Source organism: Meles meles, chromosome 18 (genome assembly GCF_922984935.1).
Source record: "Meles meles chromosome 18, mMelMel3.1 paternal haplotype, whole genome shotgun sequence".
In the NCBI taxonomy this organism is placed as follows: Eukaryota; Metazoa; Chordata; class Mammalia; order Carnivora; family Mustelidae; genus Meles; species Meles meles.
The window spans coordinates 28,365,362-28,371,788 of NC_060083.1; the positions used below are offsets into that span (position 1 = coordinate 28,365,362).

Below are 6,427 nucleotides of genomic sequence, written 5' to 3' on the forward strand. Positions count from 1 at the left end.
AACCCACTGAAATATTCGTTGGCACTTATTGAGGCTGAGGGGGACACGTCTGTCCTGTGATAGCAGCCCTGGCGTCCATATGTTTCCTGCTGTCTCTGCTTAAGAACGAACCAGGTGCGTATGGGAAGATTCGGGGCAGGTATAAACACGGAGCAGCAGCTAATGTACTTTTTGCAAAACAGCAAAACTTCAAAGACATTTTAAAGCACTATTGTTATCTCTGAGGCACCTGGATGACTCAGTCGTTAAGCATCTGCTTTCCACTGAGGTCATAATTCCAGGATCCTGGGATCGAGCCCCGTGTCAGGCTCTCTCTCTCACTGTGTCTCTCTCTGTCAAATAAATAAGTAAAATCTTAAAAAAAAAAATGCTATGTTATCTCAAAATAACTGTTTAGAACCACATGCATTTTCAATAATAGTTTGTAAAGATATAAATTCAGAAAATCATGAATATGAATAAGAATCCAGAGTCAGATAATAGTTTAGATGAAAGAAGACTTTCATGAATTCGGAACCTTCTAACCCTTTAGAAAAAGTAAGCGAAAAATTCCTTTGTCACGGGATCATGATGAGATGGTTTCCAAAAGGCTATGGTCACAGAAGAGGTTTCCCCCTTCCTTACGAGTTTGGGAAACACAGACAAGGGCATTTTCTTGCCACCAAAGAGACAGAAGAAGCAACAGTGAGAAAAAGGTACACAGACCTAGTCTGGACATCTCGGCAAAGCCGTGTCATCAGCTTCAGTTCCTGGAAATCTTTCCTTTCAGGTCATCAGACGGCCAGCAGGTCTCCAGGCCAAGTTTGGTGCTTGCTTTAGGCATGTCACGTGACTCCGTGAGTCTGTTCCCTGGTCTTCAGTGGCACAAGAGCTGGTAAGCAGTTCCTGAAAGGGGCCTTTCCAGAGAGATGGAAGAGTCTTTCTGGAGGTCTTGTCTTTACTTTTAATTTTTTAAACAGAAATTTGTTTTAAAAGTAATTTCTACATCCAGTGTGGGGCTCAAACTCACAGCCCTGAGATCAAGAGTTGCATGCTCTACCGTCTGAGTCAGCCAGGCACCCCAAAGCATGGTTATTTTTAGTAGAACCTTAATTTGAATCTTGATGGGACGTGCGCTGCGGGTTCTACCAATATCAGGTTTTTACCTGTCAAGAGGAAGGTAGCTGACCCAATAGGAATAAACGATCAGGGTCCCCCGACTCGGGTCGGAGATGGAGCAAGTAAGAGATGGCAAAGGGCCATTTAATTCTCCTGGTTTGGCTATTTTGATCACTGCCACTAAATTCTAAAATTATTTCCTCCTTTTGGGAGAAATTTTGGTGTGATACTTTTCTAAGAAATATCAGCCCAATAAATGAGTAGGGGTTAGAGGAACTAAGGAGAAAAGGATGTGTATCTCTCAAAGGGCCTAGAGAAAAGGGAATGTGTTCCAAGGCAGAACCTGTTGACGTTTATAGAGCCCTGCGCTCCTTGAAATGTTTTAGCCATTCAAGCCTTCACCCATCTCCCAGACATAGGGGGCTACTCAAGGCGACAAATTCCTTGTGGAAAGAAAACTTGACATGACATTTGCTTATTGCCAAATGGTTGTTTTTAAACATTTGGGGTTTTGGTATAATTAAGGTAAGCCACATAAAAGATTTTATCATTTGGAAATGTTTTCTTTATTAAAAACTAAGCTTTGGTTCCCTTTCAAAAGTAACTCAAATTTTGGCCTCCCCTGGGTGATCGCACTGTTCTCTTCCAAAGAGCTCATGGGGAATCTGTAAAAATGCTATCATAAAATCTCATGGAGAAATCACCCATCAATTAGAAAAACGTCAAAGAGTACCTAAATAATAGGATGCTAATCCTCTGTACCCAAAATGCCAATTAACCCCTAATTCACCTGAACATTCGTAGAAATTCTAATTAAAATGACCCCATGGAAAGTCTCTGGCTAGAATGGATCTCCATCGAATGGACCTGTGCTTTCCAAGTAGGATTTGATGTGATAAATCCAATCCCACTTTGGGCTTTGAGTTCACTGACACTCAGTGGACACAGCCTGTAAGGGACGCGGACAGAGGCCAGGAAGATGTGCAGCCTTAGCACAGGTCCTGGGAGCACCGCGGCCTAAGACAACTCCCAGAGGGAAGGCTGCAGGGTGGGTTGGATCCCACATACAGGAGGAACATGAGGCCCAAGAGGTCCAGTGACTCACCTGAAGTCACCCAGGTTTCCGTGACAGAGCCATCCTTCCAACTCAGGCCTGTATGGGGCCGAGTCTCCTCCCTGCCTCCCCAGGCCCGACAGTCAATACTCACTGCACTATGCAGAGTCGGTGAAATCAGCAACCACCTGCACCCTCCAAATATGTTTCCAGGTCAGCCAGGAACTAGCTGCTAATAATTTCAGCTTCAAATAGAAAAAAGAGAAAAATTTAAGTGTCATTAGAGTTGTTAGGTATCTCTCTGATCTGAGCCCAGCATTCCCGGAAAGGTTTGAATATATTAACTTTCTTCATAAAGGTTATATCCTAAAGTCAGCACAAAAGAACTCAGAAATGACCTTGAGAAATAACCCTCGAACCACTTGTAGCTTGAAGAGATGGCTGGCTCTTGCCCCCTTAACACTGCACAGGCTACTCCTATCATTCCTGCCTCTAACCATTTCTGTTCTTCCCTCTGGGCATTTTCTGAGGAGCTCAGGATCTGGCCATTCCGAGGCATCTTGTCATCCCACTTGTGGCTTTACCTGGACTGGCCTGGAGCCCCCGTTGCTGTGGGTTCCCCTGGGCAGGGTGGCGAGCAGGATGACCTTCCAACCTGGAGTCCCAAGCCTCCTAGTGAATGCTTACGAGGCCAGGGGCACCTGGCCCTCTCACCGCCACTATATAGGAGTAAAAGGTAGACGAGATCTGCCAGCCCTGTGAAGGCCCAGTGGATCCCACTGCCTGCCCTCCTGCATTCACGAGACCCACTCCCTCCAACTTGGAATTTACCTGAGTGCTCTGACCAGCTGCCCAGTGCCTCTCTGGAGAAAGAGGCTGCCCAAGGGCAGACTGTGGATGATAAATAGCAACAAAATCCATTATAAGCAGGGGTGCCTGGGTGGCTCAATCAGTTAAACATCTGTCTTCAGCTCAGGTCATGATCCTGGGGTCCTGGGATCGAGCCCCACGTCAGGCTTCCTGCTCAGTGGAGAGTCTGCTTCTCCCTCTCCCTCTGCCCCCCCCCCAATCTCACTCATTCTCTCTCTCTCTCTCAAATAAATAAATTAAATATTTTTTTAAAAATCCATTATAACCAGAGGCCAGAGGCCAGAGACACTGAAGAGGAAGTAAGCCGTGGAGAAAAGGGAGGTGGCAGGGGGCGGGGAGTGAAAGTGACAAAACTTTGCCCCAGACGCAAGAAAAACTAAGCAGACTGTCTCAATAGGGCCCGTGTGGGTGTCATACTATGTATAGAGAGGACTCACTTCCTACTTCCAAGCCCCGTGCCAAGAATCTGGTCCTCCTGAAGAGAGATCACACTGCTGAAAATGGTCAGTGGCGGTCAGGAAGTGGCAGCGGGATAATTCAGCTCCCTCCCCAGCTCCAGCCCCTGAATGGGAGCTGTTCACTGATGTAGGGACTAGAGCTGGCTTCCTCCCCTGGTTGGGCACCTTCCCTGACAGAGTTGGAGGGGGAGTGGTTACCTGCCTTTTGAGGGATACAAACAGCCTGCTCCACAGGCTCATTGAGGAGATGAAAACCATGAGATCCAGGCTCCCCCAGTGTCCCCACTAAATTGATCACTCTACTTAGACCCCCACGTACCCCATCAGGCTGATTCCCCACTGGGCTGTGGCTCCCAGCAGTGTCCAGTGACTGGGCTTTTTCACAGACTACAAGCAAGACCTATACAACTCACTGGCAAGCGGTTCAAAACAACAGTGATAATAACACATATGAGTGTGTGTACTCAAGAGACAGGGAGGGAAGGAGAAAATGAAAGCAGAGAATAGTAGAAACTTGGCAAAACATTAACAAGAGCTGAGGAGGAGCAATGGGTTTACTGAAGTTCTTTGAACCACCTTCTCCAGAAAGTTTCAAAGTATTTCAAAACAAGAAACTTTAAAAATTAGCACAGCGAGCAATCGGAGCTTCCAGACATGCCCCTCTCCTGGTTTTGTGGAGTTTCCTCACAGCATGGCCCCCAAACACCAGTCTTCGCTCCCGCCTCAAATGAAGAAACCAAGACTGCCTCCTGCCCCCAAGCCAGGGCAGACGTCGACATCTCAGCACTTGCGTAAGGGAGAAAAAGAACAGCAAGAAGCAACTGAACATATTGATGAAGTACAAGATGAAACAGACAGACTTAATGAACAAGCCAGTGAGGAGATTTTGAAAGTAGAACAGAAATATAACAAACTCCACCAACCATTTTGTCAGAAGAGGTCGGAATGGATCACCCAAATCCCCAGTTTGGGGGTAACAACATTTGTCAACCATCCACTGGTGTCTGCACTGCTTGGGGAGGAGGATGAGAGATGCTGCATTATCTGACAAGAGTTGAAGTGACAGAATTGGAAGATATTAAATCAGCTTACAGAATCGATTTTTATTTATTTTTAAGATTTTATTTATTTATTTGACAGAGAGAGGGGGATCACAAGTAGGCAGAGAGGCAGGCAGAGAGAGAGGAGGGAAGCAGGCTCCCTGCTGAGCAGAGAGACCAATGTGGGGCTCCATCCCAGGACCCCAGGACCATGACCTGAGCTGAAGGCAGAGGCTTTAACCCACTGAGCCACCCAGGTACCCCTAGATTTTTATTTTGATGAAAACCCTTAATTCGAAAATAAAGTTCTCTCCAAAGAATTTCATCTGAATGAGAGTGGTGATCTTCAAAGGCCACTGAAATCAAATGGAAATCTGGAAAGGATTTGATGAAACGTTCAAGTCAAACACAGAATAAAGCCGGCAGGAAGAGACAGCGTGAGGAACCAGAGAGCTTCATCACCTGGTTTACTGACCGTTCTGATGCAGGCATAGATGCGTTAGGAGAGGTCCTCAAAGATGATATTTGGCCAAATCTATTACAGTACTATTTGGTTCCTGATATGGATGACGAAGAAGTGGAAGGAGAATAAGATGATGATTATGATGATGAAGAAGGATCAGAAGATATTGATGAAGAAGGAGATGAGGATGAAGGGGAAGAAGATGAAGATGAGGAGGAGGAGGAGGAAGGAGCAGAGGAGGAAGGAGAAGATGACTAATGGAACACTGATGGATTCCAACCTTCCTTTTTAATTTTCTTCAGTCCCCGGGAGCAAGTTGCCATCTTTTTTTTTCCTTCTTTTTCTTTTCTCCTCTTGTGCTCATTTGCATTGTTTTTTGAAGTCTCCTTTTTCTCTCCCTTTATACCATGGTTGTCAGCTTATTGGGGCGGGGTGGGGGGGGGGGAGATACCTTAAGCCGAATTACAGTGGGAAAAGAATCTCTACCCCTTTTTGTTCCAAATTCATTTTTGTCCCTTCCTGTCTCAACAAAAACAAAAACTTTATGGAATCAACACCACTGTGCTCTGTGGGAAAAAAGAAAAAGCTTCTGCTCCCTTAGCTCTGCTGGAAGCTGGAGGGTGCTGGGCCCCTGTGTAGTAGTGCATAGAATTCTAGCTTTTTTCCTCCTTTCTCTGTGTATTTTTAAATTTTCTTTTTGTTTCACTGGAAAAGAAAGAGGATGCTCAGTTTTAAACGTCAAAAGTGTACAAGTTGCTTTGTTACAATAAAACTAAATGTGAAAAAAAAACACATAAAAAATTAGCATAGCTTTTAAAGAGTGACCCCTCCTGCATTGAGGTCTCTCCTGGGCCTTTCTGATCCTACGAACAGGCTGAAACGGCACTGCCTACAGGTCTCATCTGATGGCGCCTCTAACCGATCCCTCCGCTACTCGGAGAAGGAACAGTGCATATCTGTGCCGCTTCCTCCCAGTCACATCCAAACAGTTCTGGTTCTCCTGGTAGCTGAGAAACCACCACTCTCTCAAGTCACATTCTCCTCTTATGCCTCCTGAGAACCTGTCTTGCTGCCTCAAGGCTGGCTTTCTGGTAACAGCCACCCCCAGGAGTGTCCAAAAATGTACCCAAGGCTGCCAGGGCCTTGAGAGCATCTTTGGATGTCCTGGCTCGGCAGGATGATGCTGTAATAAAGGCAATTGATTAGTGGGGGAGATGACACAGACTGAGGACCCACAGGCCCATAGCAGGGGGGTAAATTTAAGGCTACTTGTTTGGTGGTTTTTCTCACAGGTTTGAGCTGAAGTAAGGTTTTCCCGATGTTTCAGGTCCTACCTAGTGCTGGCCCTCCCCTCGCTGTGTGGGTTGGAGCTATTCTCAGGCCCTCTCTGGGCCCGTCGCTGGTCGTAGCGTTTGCTAGATAGGGTGGCTTCCTAGGCAGGGAT

At 46.2% G+C, this 6,427-nt stretch overlaps 1 pseudogene; it reads left to right on the plus strand.

Annotated features, from left to right (window-relative positions):
• The first annotated feature begins 4,171 nt into the window (after positions 1–4,171).
• On the plus strand, positions 4,172–5,241 carry LOC123930160 (annotated as a pseudogene).
• The last annotated feature ends 1,186 nt before the right edge of the window (positions 5,242–6,427 follow it).